This window comes from Schistocerca nitens, chromosome 2, assembly GCF_023898315.1.
Source record: "Schistocerca nitens isolate TAMUIC-IGC-003100 chromosome 2, iqSchNite1.1, whole genome shotgun sequence".
NCBI classification, from domain to species: Eukaryota; Metazoa; Arthropoda; class Insecta; order Orthoptera; family Acrididae; genus Schistocerca; species Schistocerca nitens.
In genome coordinates this window covers 216,539,095-216,557,240 of record NC_064615.1, presented here as the reverse complement: position 1 = coordinate 216,557,240, position 18,146 = coordinate 216,539,095, and positions in this window count along the sequence as shown.

Sequence of the window (18,146 nt, the reverse complement as noted above, 5' to 3'; positions counted from 1 at the left end):
TCTCTGACGAGGTGTTACAAGAAGAAACAGGAGTCGGTCGGAAAACATACGAGATAAAGCACAAGACTCAGAAATCAAAAGAGCTTTGGAAGACTTAAGATCAAATAGGGCATAAAGGATAGATAACATTGCATCAGCATTCCTAAAATTATTGGGGAAAGTGGCAACAAAAAGACTATTATCGTTGGTGTAACTGACTTTCGGAATAATATAATCTAAACAATTCCGAAAACTGCAACAGCTGACAAGTCCGAGAAGTATCGCTCAGTCAGCTCAACAGCTCATGCATTCAAGCTGACAAGAATAATATAGTTTGGCTTTAGGAAAGGTAAAGGCACCGGAGAGGCAATTCTGGCATTGCGTTGATAATGGAAGCGAAACTAAGGAAAAATCAAGACACGTTCATAGGATTTGTCGACCTTGAAGAAGCGTTCGACAATTTAAAATAGTGCAAGACGTTCGAAATTCTGAGAACAATTTGGGTAAACTGTAGGTGGAGACGGGTAATATATGAGGGGTCGTTCAATAAGTAATGCCCCACATTTTTTCTCAGAACATATTTATTATTAAGAGTCAGACTTTGGTGACAATATACATTAACATGTCTTGTCAATGTCTTATTTTTCTACATAGTCTCAATCACGATTCAGCATGTCGGGAGCAGTGGCTGTGACAGGACGTCCCGAGCTCTGCTGATCATGGTGCTTTTTTTCTGCATTTCCTGAGGCTGTAACTTTCTTTACCCATCGCGCAACTGTACTCCTATCAACTGCAGCTCCGCCATACGCTTCACACAAACGTTTATGGATGTTCACCGCGGTTTCTTTTTCTGTACGCAAAAATTCAATAACAGCACGGTGTTTGTAACGTGAGTCGTATGTAGACGTCATTTTGACGCTGTACTACGGCTCTGCCATCTGCTAGAACGGTTCGAAACTTCACAGGCGCACAGAACAAACACCAAACGTAAATCACGAACAAGGACGTTTATATATTTATATTAATGGCTTTTTTTAAAAAGAAATGTAGGGCATTACTTATTTAAGGACCCTTGTATAATGTGTACAAGAGCCATGTGGGAATAATGAGAGAGATCAAGAATGAAGTGCTCGGATTAAAAATGGTGTAAGGTAGGGATGTAATCTTTCGCCCCTGCTGTAAAGTCTGTAATTCGAAGAAGCAATGATGGAAATAAAAGAAAGGTTCAGGAGTGGAATTAAAATTTATGGTGAAAGGATGTTAATGATACGATTCGCTGATGACATTGCTATCCTGAGTGAAAGGGGAGAACAATTACGTGATATGCTGAATGTAATGAACAATATAATGAGTACAGAATATTGATTGGGCGTAAATCAAAGAAAGACGAAAGTAATGAGAAGTAGCAGAAATCAGAACAATGAGAAACTTAACATTAGGATTGATGGTCTCGACAGACTAGCACTGGCAAGAAGAGCATTCGTAGCCGAGAGATATCTATCCGTATCAATCATATCTCTTAATTTTAAGAAGAAATTTGTGAGAATGTACATTTGTAGCACAGCACTGTGTGGCAGTGAAACATGGACTGTGGGGAAACCGGAACAGAAGAGAGTAGAAGCATTTGAGATGTGGTGCCACAGACGGATGTTGAAAATTAGATGGACTGATCAGGTAAGGAAAGGAATGTGGAGCTTCTCCTCAGAATCGGCGAGGAAAGGAATGTAAGGAAAACACTGAGAAGAAGAAAGGACAGTTGTAAAGACATCATGGAATAACCTACGTGGTACTAGAGGGAGCTGTAGAGGGTAAAGTTATAGAGGAAGACAGAGATTGGGATATATCCAGCAAATAATTGAGGACGTAGGTTGTTAGTGCTAGTCTGAGATGAAAAGGCTGGCAGAGGTGGGAAATTTCGAGAGGGCTGATGACTCAAACAAAGAAAAATGAAGGGGATGTAGACGAGCTGGAAGGGCTGTACGATAGTCACAACAACCCCGGAGGCGCCTAAATTTGGCTCGTTAATTCTTGATATAGTCTGTTTTTAAGATTTGTAAGGAAATAGAAAAACGAAATATAAGCACCGAAATCTGGAGGAAAGAGGGTACCAGTTTTACTGTCATGTTTCATGTATGATGAAGCACTAGTGACAATTAAGTTACCAAAAGATGTCAAAGAAGCCACGATACGCTAGACGAGGAGTAACAGCGGAGCATGAAGGCGCGTTGCCTGGCCTGTAGGCGGTAACAGCTTGCCATGTTATGCAGCCGATGGGCGTCTGTTGTCTTCCGATCGCCAGATCATATAAATCTTACGAATAATGAACGACATACTCGATTTCCAAAGGTTGTCAGTGCTTCCAAAGTGCCGGATGTCTTAAAACTATACATTCACCAACATAGCAGCTACCACGTGATCCTTTGTGATAGGCACTTCGTGGACGCTAAGTGGTTACTGTTCCAGGACAACGATGAAAGTGAGGCTGAGTTACCTAGCCAGGTCCTGTTTTAAAACTCCGTCCCAGCGATGAAACAGCGCAGTGAGAGGCCCCAGTTCACCAGCAGGACAGGACAGATAGTTTAAATTGTGGAAAGGGGGCCAAAGCAAGGGGCTGTCAGTTACACTCGAACATACAACTTTATTATTTGATCAAACATTACAGGAGCACAAAAAATTTTTTTTTGAAACACACAGCTTTAATCTTTGGGACGTAATTACTAGCTGAAAGCCACTTAATTCCACTTTAATTTAAAACGGCTGAAGACCAATAACTTAAAACGCAAGAATAATCAGAAATTTAAAAGGGAAGCCTTATCTTACAACAGTTCTTTATTTAGGCTGAAGGCCCAAAGAATCTGAGATTTTCAGAGCAAACAATTTGAATTCAAAATCGCCTGAAAGCCCAACACTTAAGGCTAAACAACATTCATTTTTTAAAAAAACGGAGGCCTTACGTGAAACAGTTCTTGACTTGGCAAAACTCAACCAAAAGAGAAATTTAAAAGGCAAAGCTTTATCTTAAAATATTTCTTTAGTTAGGCTGAAGGCCCAGATAATCAGACACTTCAAGAGCAAACAAGTGAAATTCAAATCGGCTGAAGGCCCAACACTTAAAATTCAACAACATTAAAACCTTTAAAATTACGTGAAACAGTCCTTTGAACTAGGCTGAAGGCCTTAAGAATCTTAGGTCTTAAGGGCAAAACAACCTTAATTTGAAAACAAAAATCGTCTGGAAGCCATACAAGTACAAACAACAAGAACAAATTAGAAAAAGGGTGTATACCCAAGGGCGCTCAGATGTTCGAGGGTCGGCCTGGAATTCAAACACTAACGCTCGCTTAGGTGAGACAGGCAGTCGGGCCAACCATTCACGATCCGACGACGACCCAACCAACCGACAGTCAACGGACCCACCGACAAGATAACTTTCACTTCACCGGATCAGTGCAGAACAGGGAGTTCAACGGAGGAACGTAGTAGGTATTGGCGCCCACAACCAATCATACATGGAACTGTTGAACTACACACCGTGCTGGACAGCAACAACACGAGGAGGAAACTACACTGCCGAAAATTACGTCAACGGCCAGGGCAGGTAACCGGAACGTTAATGGCCACAAGGAAGAAGACTCCGCTGGTGCACTTTAATTCAAATTACCAAATACAGTGAAACTCCACTGGAGGGTGGCTAGAATTTTCCAACTTGAAAACCACATTGTTGCTCGCGGGAACATCCCAACAGCCGACAACGAACTCCAAACGACACAATGTGAACAGTCTTGACTTGCTAGTAGATTAAATCAAAACTCAACTTCCGTGTCCAGAGTCGGTGAGCCACGGACCTGGTAGCAATGGGAACAGCCCCACACACTCAGACACCGTGTAGAGACCGCCAGTGGCCCTGGCCAAACTACGTCCTGCGGAGAATTCCTCACTGCTCCACGCCAACCGAACGACTCCACAGACCCGGAACCGGTGAAAGGACCATATATACGTCGGCCGATAAGACGACCAACCGAACGACCAACCAACGGTCGTCCCGCTCCAATCTCCCTCCGTCGGACAGTTCATGTGTGTCGCCAGCGGCCGGCGAGCACTGGCTGTCGGCTCCTCACCGGCGCTCCGTCCCCGACTTCCTGCGTCCTGACTGCACTGCTGGTCCGTCCCGAACTGACTGCCAGACACACGACGACCCGGAAATACTATCGGTCGCTCCAGAGATGGTACGACAGTGCACTTATCGATACGCGCTGCTGCTGCCGCTCACGGGCAAGTAAGGCACGACGTTAGTGACGCCAGTAAATGGAATAAGAAAACGAGGCGGCTGTACCTTAATAGGAGATGACAAACAATAAACGGGATAAACGCGAGCCGTGCGCGGCCCACGCACTGCTAGGGAGGCACTATTTTCTGTTGCGACCCTAAATGACTGTTCCTACTGACGGCTATGCTCGTCTTACCGGCAAGTTATGAGGGACAAGACATCTGTATCGTGGGAAAACTGGCAGTTGACACTGATCAACTAAAAATGTTTGGTCCTCTGCATGAGTACTAAAAACAATCCTTTAAATTTCGGCTACACGATGAATCACACAAATTTAAAGGTTGAGGATCTAACTAAATAGCTTGAAGCAAATTAAGCGCTGTATTATTGTTAGAGGTACAGAGGCGAGTGGGTGTGCCGGGTCTTACCCCAGGTCACCACTACCAGCGTCACGTCATCAAAAAAAAAAAAAAAAAAAAATGGTTCAAATGGCTCTGAGCACTATGGGACTCAACTGCTGTGGTCATCAGTCCCCTAGAACTTAGAACTACTTAAACCTAACTAACCTAAGGACATCACACACATCCATGCCCGAGGCAGGATTCGAACCTGCGACCGTAGCAGTCGCACGGTTCCGGACTGCGCGCCTAGAACCGCGAGACCACCGCGGCCGGCTGTCACGTCATCATAACGCGCCTGTTCTTAACGTACAAACTACTGCATCATAATCTAAAGGTCAAACTAAGAATTAAAATAGCTTCTCCAACCTCATTCAGGGTAGTTTCAGTATATTAATGTTAACATCGTAAGGTCCCAGAATGATCGAATGAATATGTTACGGTACGTAAAATATCGAACTTAAGCAAAAAATTAGAGGCGCTAAATTATAATTCTAGAGAGCTAAAAATTGGTCAATGTTAAAGTCTCAACCGGATAGGAGCAAATTTTGGTCAAAACCGGCATTTTTATGAAAAGTTGCAGGCGCTGAATATTAAATTCAGAAAGATGGACATACGAATGTAAGCTCACTTCCATGTAATAAACCTATGTCTGTGACACCAATAAGGTACCTCTGTTAGTTTTCAAGTTATTTACTAAAAACCAAATTTGTAATGAAGACTTTCTTATTCGTAATACATTAAGTAACAGTTGTATTTCCCACAGAACGTTCTAATTACAGCTGTACAAGTTTCAAGACTTTATCGTAAATAGCTACGGTTACAAGAAATCTTAAAGACGCGGTTCAGAGGTCATGTTCTGCTTGTCGATTCTATTCTAAAAATTCTATCCGGCGAAGTTTAAATGCAGTCGAGCCAAAACGTTTCCAGTAACTACAGCAATCTTAACTCTATTAATATAAAACTAAGAAGATTGTAAACTGTTAAAAGACAGAAAAAATGGTTCAAATGGCTCTGACCACTATGGGACTTAACATCTGAGATCATCAGTCCCCTAGAACTTAGAACTACTTAAACCTAACTAACCTAAGGACATCACACACATCCATGCCCGAGGCAGGATCCGAACCTGCAACCGTAGCGGTCACGCGGTTCCACACTGAAGCGCCTAGAACCGCTCGGCCACTCCGGCCGTGTAAAAGACAGAGATATTAATTAGTATGTGTCCGAGAAAGGAGCCATTTAGATGCTGCTACCTGTGCTGAAGGTGGTTGATAACAGATGTTTCGTTTGGTGGTCTGCTACGCCCCTATATAAATACAGCTAGAGAGGCAGTGAGAAGAGAGATTTCGCACGGAGATACCAAGCTGTCCGCCCAGTCAAACGTCAGCGTGTGCCGTGCCTCGGATGACGTCAGAACTGAACAGACTTGAAGGCGTTTTCGGTAGAAGTAGGAATTGAACTCGTGAGGACTGTACACCGTCGTGGATCGCTTGGATTTCATGGAAGTGTGCAGCCCGTAATGTTGATAAAACCGCGTGGCAAGTGGTGAGATTATGTTCCACTTTTAAGGTGAGAAATTAACAACGGGTGAGAACAAGCCAGGACGATAAACCGTAAAGGTCGCCTCTGAACTGTGAATACTGCTGTTTCCGAAAGGGATGTTATTATTATTAGGATACTATCATGTTTTGTGGATGTGAACTTTTAAAGGATTAATCAATCAGAATTCAAAACTCTTATTTAGAGTCACAGTTCATGATCGTGCTGAGCAAATGGCAAGTAGGAACATCTTCTTTCATTGAGAAAAAAGAGCAATGTGGACTCGCAGACTGGAAATTGTGGTCAGTATGTTCTCCATCGATTTCTGCCTGACCACAAAAATAGTTTTCAGGCTCTTATAAACAGCGAAGGTATGGGCAAAGCACCCGTAGACAGTTTACCTGCCTATTATAACGAAAAATATTGACCATTTGATTATTTACCCGCCGCCCCACAACCTGGCAATTATAATAACGGACAACATAAACTGGGACCATCACACAGAAAATGTTATGGAGGAGTCGAACCCAAGATTGTGTTACATTGGCAGAACAGTTGAACGATGCAACAATCTGCTAAAGAGGCTGCCTACACTATGCTTACCCATCCTCTACTGATTGCTGCACGGTGTGGGATCCTTACCAAATAGGATTGAAGGAAGGACACCGAAAAAGTTTAAAGAAGGGCAGCTCATTTTGCACTATCCCGAAAGAGAGGAAAGAGTGTCACACATATAGTAAGCGAGTTTGGGTGGGAATCATTGAAACAAAGGTGTTCGCCGTTGTAGCGAGATTTTTGGTGCAATTTCAATCACCACAATTTCTCCTACGAATGCGAAAATATTATTTTGGGTCCCACCTAGATAGAAAGTTAATTAGTTACATGTTTCATAGATCATTTGGACAATTCTTTTATCGAAATGGTGTCTAAAGAGTCAGTTTACAGGATACATATACCTAATTAGTTTTAACATTAATAAATTTATTACTATTTTATTCCGCCTCCGTAAAGCAGTGGTAGCGGCAACGCCTACCACACAAGGGAGGGGGGGTCGGGTTCGATTCCCAGCAAGGGACTGGGTGTTGTGTGTCCTTCATTATCAATAGTCTCTTCATCACTGACACGCAAGTCGCCGAAGTAGCGTCAACTAAAAAGACTTGCAATACGGTGCCGAACCCAGAAGGGTATATCCTGGCCAATAAATGACATACGATCTTTCCATTATTGTTTTTACTACCACTCGTGCAACTACACTTAATTTTTTTATGGCTACCACTTTTTAAGTAAGGATTCGTGAATGGAATAGGAGGAGTTGTCCAGGAGAAATGATTTTAAGTTCGATTTAAAACTGCCTCCGCTACCTGTTAGTCTTTTATCGTCCAAGTAATCAAAAAATTTTATTGCTGCACGCTGAACTCCGTTTTGAGACAATGACAGCTTTAACAATGGGTAATAAAGGTCATTTTTCGCTCTAGTGTTGTACGTATGGACATCACTGTTCCTTTTGTGATGGATTTTGTATGACGAATTTCATTAGCGAATATATGTATTGTGGCGGAGTAGTTCAAATTCTCAGCTACGAACTATGTTAGAAGGCTCGTACGCTTTTTTCCATGATTATCAATTATTGCCAACGGCCTTGCCGTAGTGGTAACACCGGTTCCTGTCAGATTACTGAAGTGAAGCGCTGTCGGGCTGGGCTAGCACTTGGATGGGTGACCATCCGGTCTGCCGAGCGCTGTTGGCAAGCGGAGTGCACTGATCCCTTGAGAGGCAAACTGAGGAGCTACTTGACTGAGAAGTAGCGGCTCCAGTCTCGCAAACTGTACATGTAGAAGTGGATGAATTCTCCAGATCTGTCAGGATGCCGTTACCTGTCTGGTCCTAAGCGCCAACCACCTCTCTGCTCTGCTGACGTCCTTCTGCGAACCAAGGAGAGGCTCTAAAGTCTCCGCCATCTTGATGACGATCAATACACACAGTCAGAAAGCCGGTGTATGACAATCATCCTCACCCAAAGCTACTCACGTGCAGAGGTGATCATGATATGTAATTCCCGACTCGCTCTCGCCCCTTGGGTACAGAAAATCGGAAGAATTTCTTCTCTTTTTTTTTTTTTAATTTATCATTTGTTATCGCTTAGCTCCTTCAGCATCGGGTGATCATAAAGTCAGTATAAATTTGAAAACTGAATAAATCACGGAATAATATAGATAGAGAGGTACAAATTGACACACATGCGTGGAACGACATGGGGTTTTATTAGAACCAAAAAAAAAAATGTTCAAAAATGTCCGACAGATGGCGCTTCATCTGATCAGAATAGAAATAATTAGCATAACAAAGTAAGACAAAGCAAAGATGATGTTCTTTACAGGAAATGCTCAATATGTCCACCATCATTCCTCAAAAATAGCTGTAGTCGAGAAATAATGTTGTGAACAGAACAGTAAAGCATGTCCGGAGTTATGGTGAGGCATTGGCGTCGGCTGTTGTCTTTCAGAATCCATAGAGATGTCGGTCGATCATGATACACTTGCGACTTCAGGTAACCCCAAAGCCAATAATCGCACGGACTGAGGTCTGCGGACCTGGGAGGCCAAGCATGACAAAAGTGGCGGCTGAGCACACGATCATCACCAAACGACGCGCGCAAGAGATCTTTCACGCGTCTAGCAATATGGGGTGGAACGCCATCCTGCATAAACATCGTACGTTCCAGCAGGTGTTTATTAGCGAGGCGATTCTGTAACATATCGGCGTACCTCTCACCCGTCACGGTAGCAGTTAAAAAACCAGAATCACGGTAGATGTGGTAAATACAACCCATACCGTGTCTTTCTCGTCGTGCAATGGAGTTTCCACGACAGTTCTAGGATTTTCGGCAGCCCAAATTCTGCAGTTGTGGGCGTTGACAGACCAATCGTCATCATCCGCCATCTTTTGAAACGCCCACACCGCAAATGCCCTCCTCTTCACTAAATCGCCAGGTAACAGTTCATGATTTACTTTTGGATGCATTATGGGAACAGCAGTGATCAATGTCTTATAAATAATTACTATTAAAAACAGTCTTGATCACGATTTATTTAACAAGGTGACCGGTTTCGACCACTACTGTGGTCATCTTCAGACCATTGAGTAGGAACCTCTTTCTGTTGGAGAATCACTGATTCTCCAACAGAAAGAGGTTCCTACTCAATGGTCTGAAGATGACAACAGTAGTGGTCGAAACCGGTCACCTTGTTAAATAAATCGTGATCAAGACTGTTTTTAATAGTAATTATTAACAGTTCATGATGCCGATGGATTTTGTACTGATAGCATCGGAGGGTACGCCTCAGCGCCAACCAAACAGTAGTGTATGGAATGCCGGTGCGACGTGCGACTGCACGAGCGCTGACTTCCCCGTGCATTGACGAACCCGCTACAGTCTCCATTTCTTCCTGAACTGTCTCAGCAGAATAACGCCTTGTGATCGGTCGGCCACTACGGGGTCTATCATCTAAACAACCCGTGGCTTCGAACTTCGAAATCATTCTCGCCACAGCTGCACTTGTCAACGGACCTTTACCCGTTCGAATCCCCTTCCTATGGCGATAGGATCGTAACGCTGAACTAGCACATTCCCCTTTCTGATTCTCTCTCTCTCATTACGGCTCCTTTCGTACACGATTGTCATGTGCAGTCACTGACGTTTTGCTGTCCAGCACCATCTGTCGGACATTTTGTGAATTTTTTTTGTGGTTCTAATAAAACCCCATGTCATTCCAAGCATGTGAGTCAATTTTTACCTCTCTATCTACATTATTCCGTGGTTTATTAAGTTTTCAAATTTATACTGAGTTTTTGATCACCTGGTATATACATGTATCATCACACGGTGTCGGGTTTAACTGGCAGTGCAGCGTCTCGCTCTGTTTCCCTCTCCCACCCCTGCCTCCTAGCACCAGCAAAATACTGAGACACGTTACGTGCTAGGAGAGTGGTGGGTGGGTTCACGCGTGGGAGCGCGGCCGGCAGAGCCTGAGAAAGTGTCTGCTTCTACTGCCGCTGCCTCTGCTCGGACGGAGACAGGCGGATCGTTACGGTGCCAGATTGCTGCAGCAGCCCACAGGAGGGGCAGGCAAGGCTAGCAGATCACACTGCGGCCGGCCCGCCGTTCTTACAGCTCTGTTTCTCTGCGGCCAAGTTTAATGGCGCTTGCTTCCTGAACAGACAAGTAAATATCTAGTGGTTATAATTAGAGATACTCATGCAAGCCCAGTGTGGGCAGTAACTATCGTATGACAGCGTAGCTTGCTAGATATGTTGTTGTTGTTGTTGTTGTGGTCTTCAGTCCTGAGACTGGTTTGATGCAGCTCTCCATGCTGCTAGATATGCTGATGAGTTGATGCGGACGGTAGCGTTCTCGCTTCCCGCGCCCGGGTTCCCGGGTTCGATTCCCGGCGGGGTCAGGGATTTTCTCTCTGCCTCGTGATGACTGGGTGTTGTGTGATGTCCTTAGGTTAGTTAGGTTTAAGTAGTTCTAAGTTCTAGGGGACTGATGACCATAGATGTTAAGTCCCATAGTGCTCAGAACCATTTGAACCATTTAGTTAATGCGGAACTGATTCACACTGGAAAAAAATTAGTTCCAGTTTTAGCCACCAGGTGTAAATTTGGCGCTGTGCATGTTTATATGGCGGTATTACATCCACATTGTCATTTGAAAAGCTTTAACTTTAGTGAACAGTATGGCTATTGAGAAGAGAGAGAGTGTGCTATTTTATGTTAAAGGCAGTAATTACAGTGCTGCACTGAGAGAGCAATCGCCAAGTGAAAGGTCTGAGGAGAGGCCCGATCTCATTAAACAGTTGAAAAAAGATGATAATGAAATTCAAAAACACGTGTGAGGTTAGTTTGGCAGAAGAGGAAGGCGTCCTACCCCTGTGAAAGTTACTGATGTGGTTGCTGTTGCTGTAGCTGACCACGCTGAATGTGCCCTGCGTAGTGCTAGTGCCTTCGCAGTGCCACGAAAATTTTCCATCCCATGGTAAACTGTACAGAAAGTTTTGGGATCAATTTTACACTGGTATCCATATAAGATCCAGACTGTGTAGTAGCTGACACCTCATGACACGCAGCAACGTTCTCAATTTGCTCTTCGGTTTCTGGCACGGATCGAAGCTAATTATAGTGGCCGGCAGTATTCTATGGAGTGACGAGGCACGTTTAACACTGCAGGGTGCAGTAAATACATAAAAAAGTTTGTATTCTGCCTGACGACAGGTCTGGCCATGGGGGAAGCCTCGTCAAAGAGGTCCACCGTTTGAGCGTCTAGGGAAGTGATTCCAGTGGTGGCTTCCCGTTGCCTGCCATTGATGATGATGAAATGATAATGAGGACAACACAACACCCAGTCCCTGAGCGGAGAAAATCTCCGACCCAGCCGGGAATCGAACCCGGGCCCCTTGGGGTGACAGACCGCCTTGCTGACCACTCAGCGTGTTGTGGACGAAGAGCTGTTGCACTAGCCGTATGTGACTGTGTGGTGAGGGTCCACAAGTACCTTTATTATCGGTCCGTTCTTCTTTGAAGAGAATACGCCCAGAGGACCTGTCACGTATACTGTGACGTCTGCACGTTATCGATACCTCCTTCTACAACGTGTGATTCCTCCTTTTGAAGAGCGAAAGTGTATGGAAATCAATGTTTTCATGCAAGATCGTGCAACACCTCGTGTCGCTCAACCATTGAAAGAACTTCTTAAAGGAACCTTTCTGAAATCTGGTTTCGCAGGACAGAGCGGATCGGGTTGTGGAAAAGGGCCCAAATCAGTTGCTGTTAGTTGCACAAACATACAAACTTTAGTTTGCTATAACACTTAATCACAAATGCCCTTAAAAGAATTCAGAAACAATACGGTTGAAGGCCAGAACACAAGTTATTAAAATTGCCTTAAAGAATACACACGGCTGAAGGCCTTAGTTACCAAATAGAAGAACTGAGGGCTTAAGGCCTGGATAACAAGAACTTCAGTAAGAAAATTTTAAAATGTTTTAAACAAATGTCCTTTCAAATTTTAATTTAAGACGGCTGAAGTCCTTATCTTAAAATATTTCACATAAAGTTCTGCTGAAGACAATATACTGAACATAGAACAACTCAAGGCTTAAGGCTTGGATTACAAATTAAGATAGAGAGGAAAATTTTAAAATTTTAAAAAGATTTTTCAAATTTTAATTTAAGATGGCTGAAGGTCTTGTCTTAAAATATTTCACATAAGGTTCGGCTGAAGGGCATATACTGAACATTAAAACAAACTAAATTAATGCATGGCTAAAGGCCTTGCACAGTACTTGAGATTAAAAGAAAATCACAATCCAAAACAACAGAACTGTGGTGCTCAGAAGAGTTCCAAGCGCCGGCCTGGGAAGGAAACTCTAACATATGTTTAGGTGAGACAGGAAGCCAAGCGTAATACTAAATAATCGGATGGCAACACGACCTAGGGATGGCTGAAGAACCAACCAACAACCTAATCAATTCCCTTCCACCCGACCAACGGCACGACAACCGAAAATATCAGCGAGGACGAAGATAGCAGCAGCATTACGTCTTGACAATTGGCGTCTAAATATAGTCAAGGCACAGTAACTATTCAAAAAAAAAGAACAACGCCTAGGCTGTCAAACTACACACCATGCCGGACAGCATCAACACGGCGAGGAAAACACACGGCCGGAAGACTACACTAATGACCAGGGTAGGTAACCGGGACATTAACGGCCACAAGGCAGAAGATACCGCTGGTGCACTTCACTAATAAGTTTCAATCAATTCAATAGTTAAACACCATACACGAAAAGGTTGCAAAATTTGGCCGACTCCAGCACACCAAACATTGCTGCTTGCGGGAACGGCCCAAGAAGCAACAACCGGCAATGAATGAAGAGCTGTCACAGCAGTTGAGGTTTCATAACGGGTTAACTGATTAGTTTCATAACAGATTAACTGATTTCTGAACTCCAGTGTCCACGTTCGGTGGGCGACGAACTTGGCAGCTCTCATAGCTCTCAAATCCGACCGTGAGTGCACGCCGCCAGTAGCCCCGGCCTGACCTAGCGCCGCGGAGACTTCCTCGCTGCTCTGTCGCAACCGACCGACTGCTTCACACACACCACCATACGGAAATATAGCGGTCACACCAAAGATGGTACAGCAGTACTAGTATCGATAAGTGCTGCTGCTGCCACTGATGGAGGCAAGCTCAGGTAGCAATAAGATGCCACTCGACTGTGAGAAAATGCCAAATAAGAAACGCCATCAACGTGCGCTGGCCATGGCTCACTTTCACGAATGTGTTACCTCCAGAAGTTTTCTAAATGCATGACCAGCAAGATCACCTGATCTGAATTCGTATGACCGTTTTGCCCTGAGGATATCTAAAAGAACTCTTTTTACCAGGGACACATTCGATCTCTATCTTATCTGGACGCAAGTATACAAGAACACATTACCCAGATTCCACCGGAATTTCTCCATGCAACTGTTGATCACGTCGTTGTAAGGATGCAACATCTTGTCAACGTCTCCGGTGATCGTACTGAACAAATTGTATGAGCGGCGGTTTACAATAGAACCAACATTATGCCTTTCTCAGTTGTTTCACCTTCTCTGTACGTGACCTGTTCCTGATCCATTACATATGGAAACATTTCTACACTCCTGGAAATTGAAATAAGAACACCGTGAATTCATTGTCCCAGGAAGGGGAAACTTTATTGACACATTCCTGGGGTCAGATACATCACATGATCACACTGACAGAACCACAGGCACATAGACACAGGCAACAGAGCATGCACAATGTCGGCACTAGTACAGTGTATATCCACCTTTCGCAGCAATGCAGGCTGCTACTCTCCCATGGAGACGATCGTAGAGATGCTGGATGTAGTCCTGTGGAACGGCTTGCCATGCCATTTCCACCTGGCGCCTCAGTTGGACCAGCGTTCGTGCTGGACGTGCAGACCGCGTGAGACGACGCTTCATCCAGTCCCAAACATGCTCAATGGGGGACAGATCCGGAGATCTTGCTGGCCAGGGTAGTTGACTTACACCTTCTAGAGCACGTTGGGTGGCACACGATACATGCGGACGTGCATTGTCCTGTTGGAACAGCAAGTTCCCTTGCCGGTCTAGGAATGGTAGAACGATGGGTTCGATGACGGTTTGGATGTACCGTGCACTATTCAGTGTCCCCTCGACGATCACCAGTGGTGTACGGCCAGTGTAGGAGATCGCTCCCCACACCATGATGCCGGGTGTTGGCCCTGTGTGCCTCGGTCGTATGCAGTCCTGATTGTGGCGCTCACCTGCACGGCGCCAAACACGCATACGACCATCATTCGCACCAAGGCAGAAGCGACTCTCATCGCTGAAGACGACACGTCTCCATTCGTCCCTCCATTCACGCCTGTCGCGACACCACTGGAGGCGGGCTACACGATGTTGGGGCGTGAGCGGAAGACGGCCCAACGGTGTGCGGGACCGTAGCCCAGCTTCATGGAGACGGTTGCGAATGGTCCTCGCCGATACCCCAGGAGCAACAGTGTCCCTAATTAGCTGGGAAGTGGCGGTGCGGTCCCCTACGGCACTGCGTAGGATCCTACGGTCTTGGCGTGCATCCGTGCGTCGCTGCGGTCCGGTCCCAGGTCGACGGGCACGTGCACCTTCCGCCGACCACTGGCGACAACATCGATGTACTGTGGAGACCTCACGCCCCACGTGTTGAGCAATTCGGCGATACGTCCACCCGGCCTCCCGCATGCCCACTATACGCCCTCGCTCAAAGTCCGTCAACTGCACATACGGTTCACGTCCACGCTGTCGCGGCATGCTACCAGTGTTAAAGACTGCGATGGAGCTCCGTATGCCACGGCAAACTGGCTGACACTGACGGCGGCGGTGCACAAATGCTGCGCAGCTAGCGCCATTCGACGGCCAACACCGCGGTTCCTGGTGTGTCCGCTGTGCCGTGCGTGTGATCATTGCTTGTACAGCCCTCTCGCAGTGTCCGGAGCAAGTATGGTGGGTCTGACACACCGGTGTCAATGTGTTCCTTTTTCCATTTCCAGGAGTGTATATGTCCTTCTCGCATATGCAGGTCCAGCTTTTCAACTGGTGGCCAAAATGGCAACTAATTTTTTGCAGGTAAATCAGTTCCGCATTAACATATTAGAATATCTACCAAGCATCTCTACATATGAAAACTACATTGGTGCTGTGTGAGTAGCTGCACTTCAATTATAACCCCCTGGTATTATCCATATCATTCCAACCGCCTGACACTCATACTGGAATCATGCGTCAGAAGAATAAGCATGGATTTAAAGTTATCTGCACAATTCCTTTAAAAAGTTAGAAGGATTACTAAAGTTAGCTATGAAAGACTCAGCTACGACTACGAGATTCATTTAAAAAGAAAAATGGTGAACATGCCTTCATGGCCATCAAATACTAGTGATTTCTCAAACTACATTGTTTTTTTTAATTGAAAATGAAACTCCTCCAGATTTATTTAAGATTTCATATTTATTTGGCTACTAGTTTCGACGTTGAGTCAACGTCACCTTGAGGCCCGTGCACTTTGATGATATCAATCGTGTGTGGTTGAGTACTAGAAGTCTGTGGTGAGACCAATACGTGCTCCACATGGATGGCGGGCAGTAACTAGTTACTACCACCATCCTTGTGGAGAGAGCACCTATGGGTCTCACTGCGGACTTTTAGTACTCAGTGAGTACTAGTACTCAATGACACCAATACATTCTCCACATGAATGGCGGGCAGTAACTAGTTACTGCCACCATCCTTGTGGAGTACGTATTGGTCTCACTGAGTACTAGTACTCACTGAGTACTAAAAGTCCGCAGGGAGACCAATAGGTGCTCTCACCACGGACTTCTAGTACTCAGCCATATACAATTGATATCATCAAAGTGTACTGGCCTGAAGATGACGTTGACGCAACGTCGAAACTAGTAGCCAAATAAATATGAAATCTTAAATACAGCTGGAGGAGTTTCATTTTCAATAAAAAAAATTATACCAGCTGATGTCCCACCATCATCCAATTTAAATATTGATGTAAGAACATTAATTATGTTGTTGTCTTTTGCCTTTTATAACGTGTGGGAGCTTAACGTGGCATATTAGTGGCCGACGTGTTTCAGGCTACAGCGCCGTCTGCATAGTTCACCGTGTTATAGCTAGGCAAAAAGTTTATATCGGTTGTACGTGATAAATGATTATTTTCCTATTTCTGCTTACAAATGTTATGTCATTAACTGTGATGCTGTCCGAAGTAGTAAACTATCAGATCCGCATAACAGTGGAATAGTCCATTGTACTACGCCGACACAAGCAGCGTAAGTCTTTCCTCCACATAAGCAACGAATTTTACAAACTGACGCGTTGTTTTCTTCCTGCAAATGATAATAGAACACTGATGGCTCCAGAAACATTTCTTGTGCCTTTTCTTTACCATACATATCATGCAAGAAGTTGACAAATGTTGCAATAGTATTCCAGATCTACATTACCTGTCGCCTGTGAAAATCATCCACATGTAGTACCCAGAAATGCAGATAATCTTCCTGGAAACTCTATATTCAATACCTGCGTACATGTGTGCAGGAACAGGCACTGTTGCGATCCCCAGCTATATGAAATTTTTCGAAATTAATTCTCCAAATGCAAATTCCTTGACATTAGCTATGTTAGGTATGCTGGGTATAGATTTGCTATCCTATATGAAATATGAATATTTGTGACAGACTGAGACTCGAACCCGGATTTCCCGCGTAACGCGAAAACTCGCCGTAACCACTTCGGCTATCCATACACGCTTCCCAGACTGAGCCAAACTTCCAATGTCACATATTCATGCTTCTTTATGAAGGATAAAACCAGCCAATTGGTTACACAAATTTTATTGCACTGACCAGATTTTGATACCGACTAAGGTTATCTTAATCACAATAAGTTATACTTATCTATAACAAGAATTAATCAACATGGAAGAATAACAAACATTTCAGGAACATTAAGTAGTACAAGATGTATTAAAAACAGAACAGGTATTACTTACATAGGTTCACACTGCATGGAGGGGGAATAAAAACGTATGAGTTTAAGTGCTCAAGTAACGAGGAAAATGAGCTTCAAGTTTTCTTGCAACATATGAACTCCATCCACAATCCATGGAGCTAAAGCAATATGGTCATCTGCCATTCTTTGATGTTCTGGTACGGAGAAAACCGGACAGAACACTGGAACACAGCGTCTATCGGAAGACAACTCACACGGACCACTACCTCCACGCCTCTGTCTGTTATCACGCGTCACAAAGGTAAGGGATGCCAAACAAGCTGGTCCACAGAGCTCGTGTGATCTCCGACGATGGAAACCTCAGGTACGTGTTCGAGAAAAACGGCTATAGAGACCACCAAATTCGAAGCGCTTTCAAGCAAAAGATCACATCACAGCCAACAACCGAACAAGACCAACCGGGAAAGATATTTGATTTGGTTTATTACTCATTTAGAGACATGGTGTCTAACATTTTATAACAGGTCGTTCATTTTACAGCTTTTCATGTGGATTACAAAACACATTCCACATTACAAACAGCGATTATAGGTTTAAGCAGTTACAATGGAAGTAATATTAAATTGAAAATAAATTAGAAATTGGAAGAAAAAACACAAAAATACTCATATTTTAAGAAATGATGATAGATGATAGGCAAGACTTGGGTAGAAAGAGAGAGAAATGTTACCGTATCTGAGACAGACTGGAATTATTTCGAGCCTTGCAGTCCCGGTTCGCTACAGTTTCTTTTACGGATTAATATTTACAAAAACACCATAACTACTATGGAAATTGGGGAGAGCGCAGTGGTGCGTGAGTGT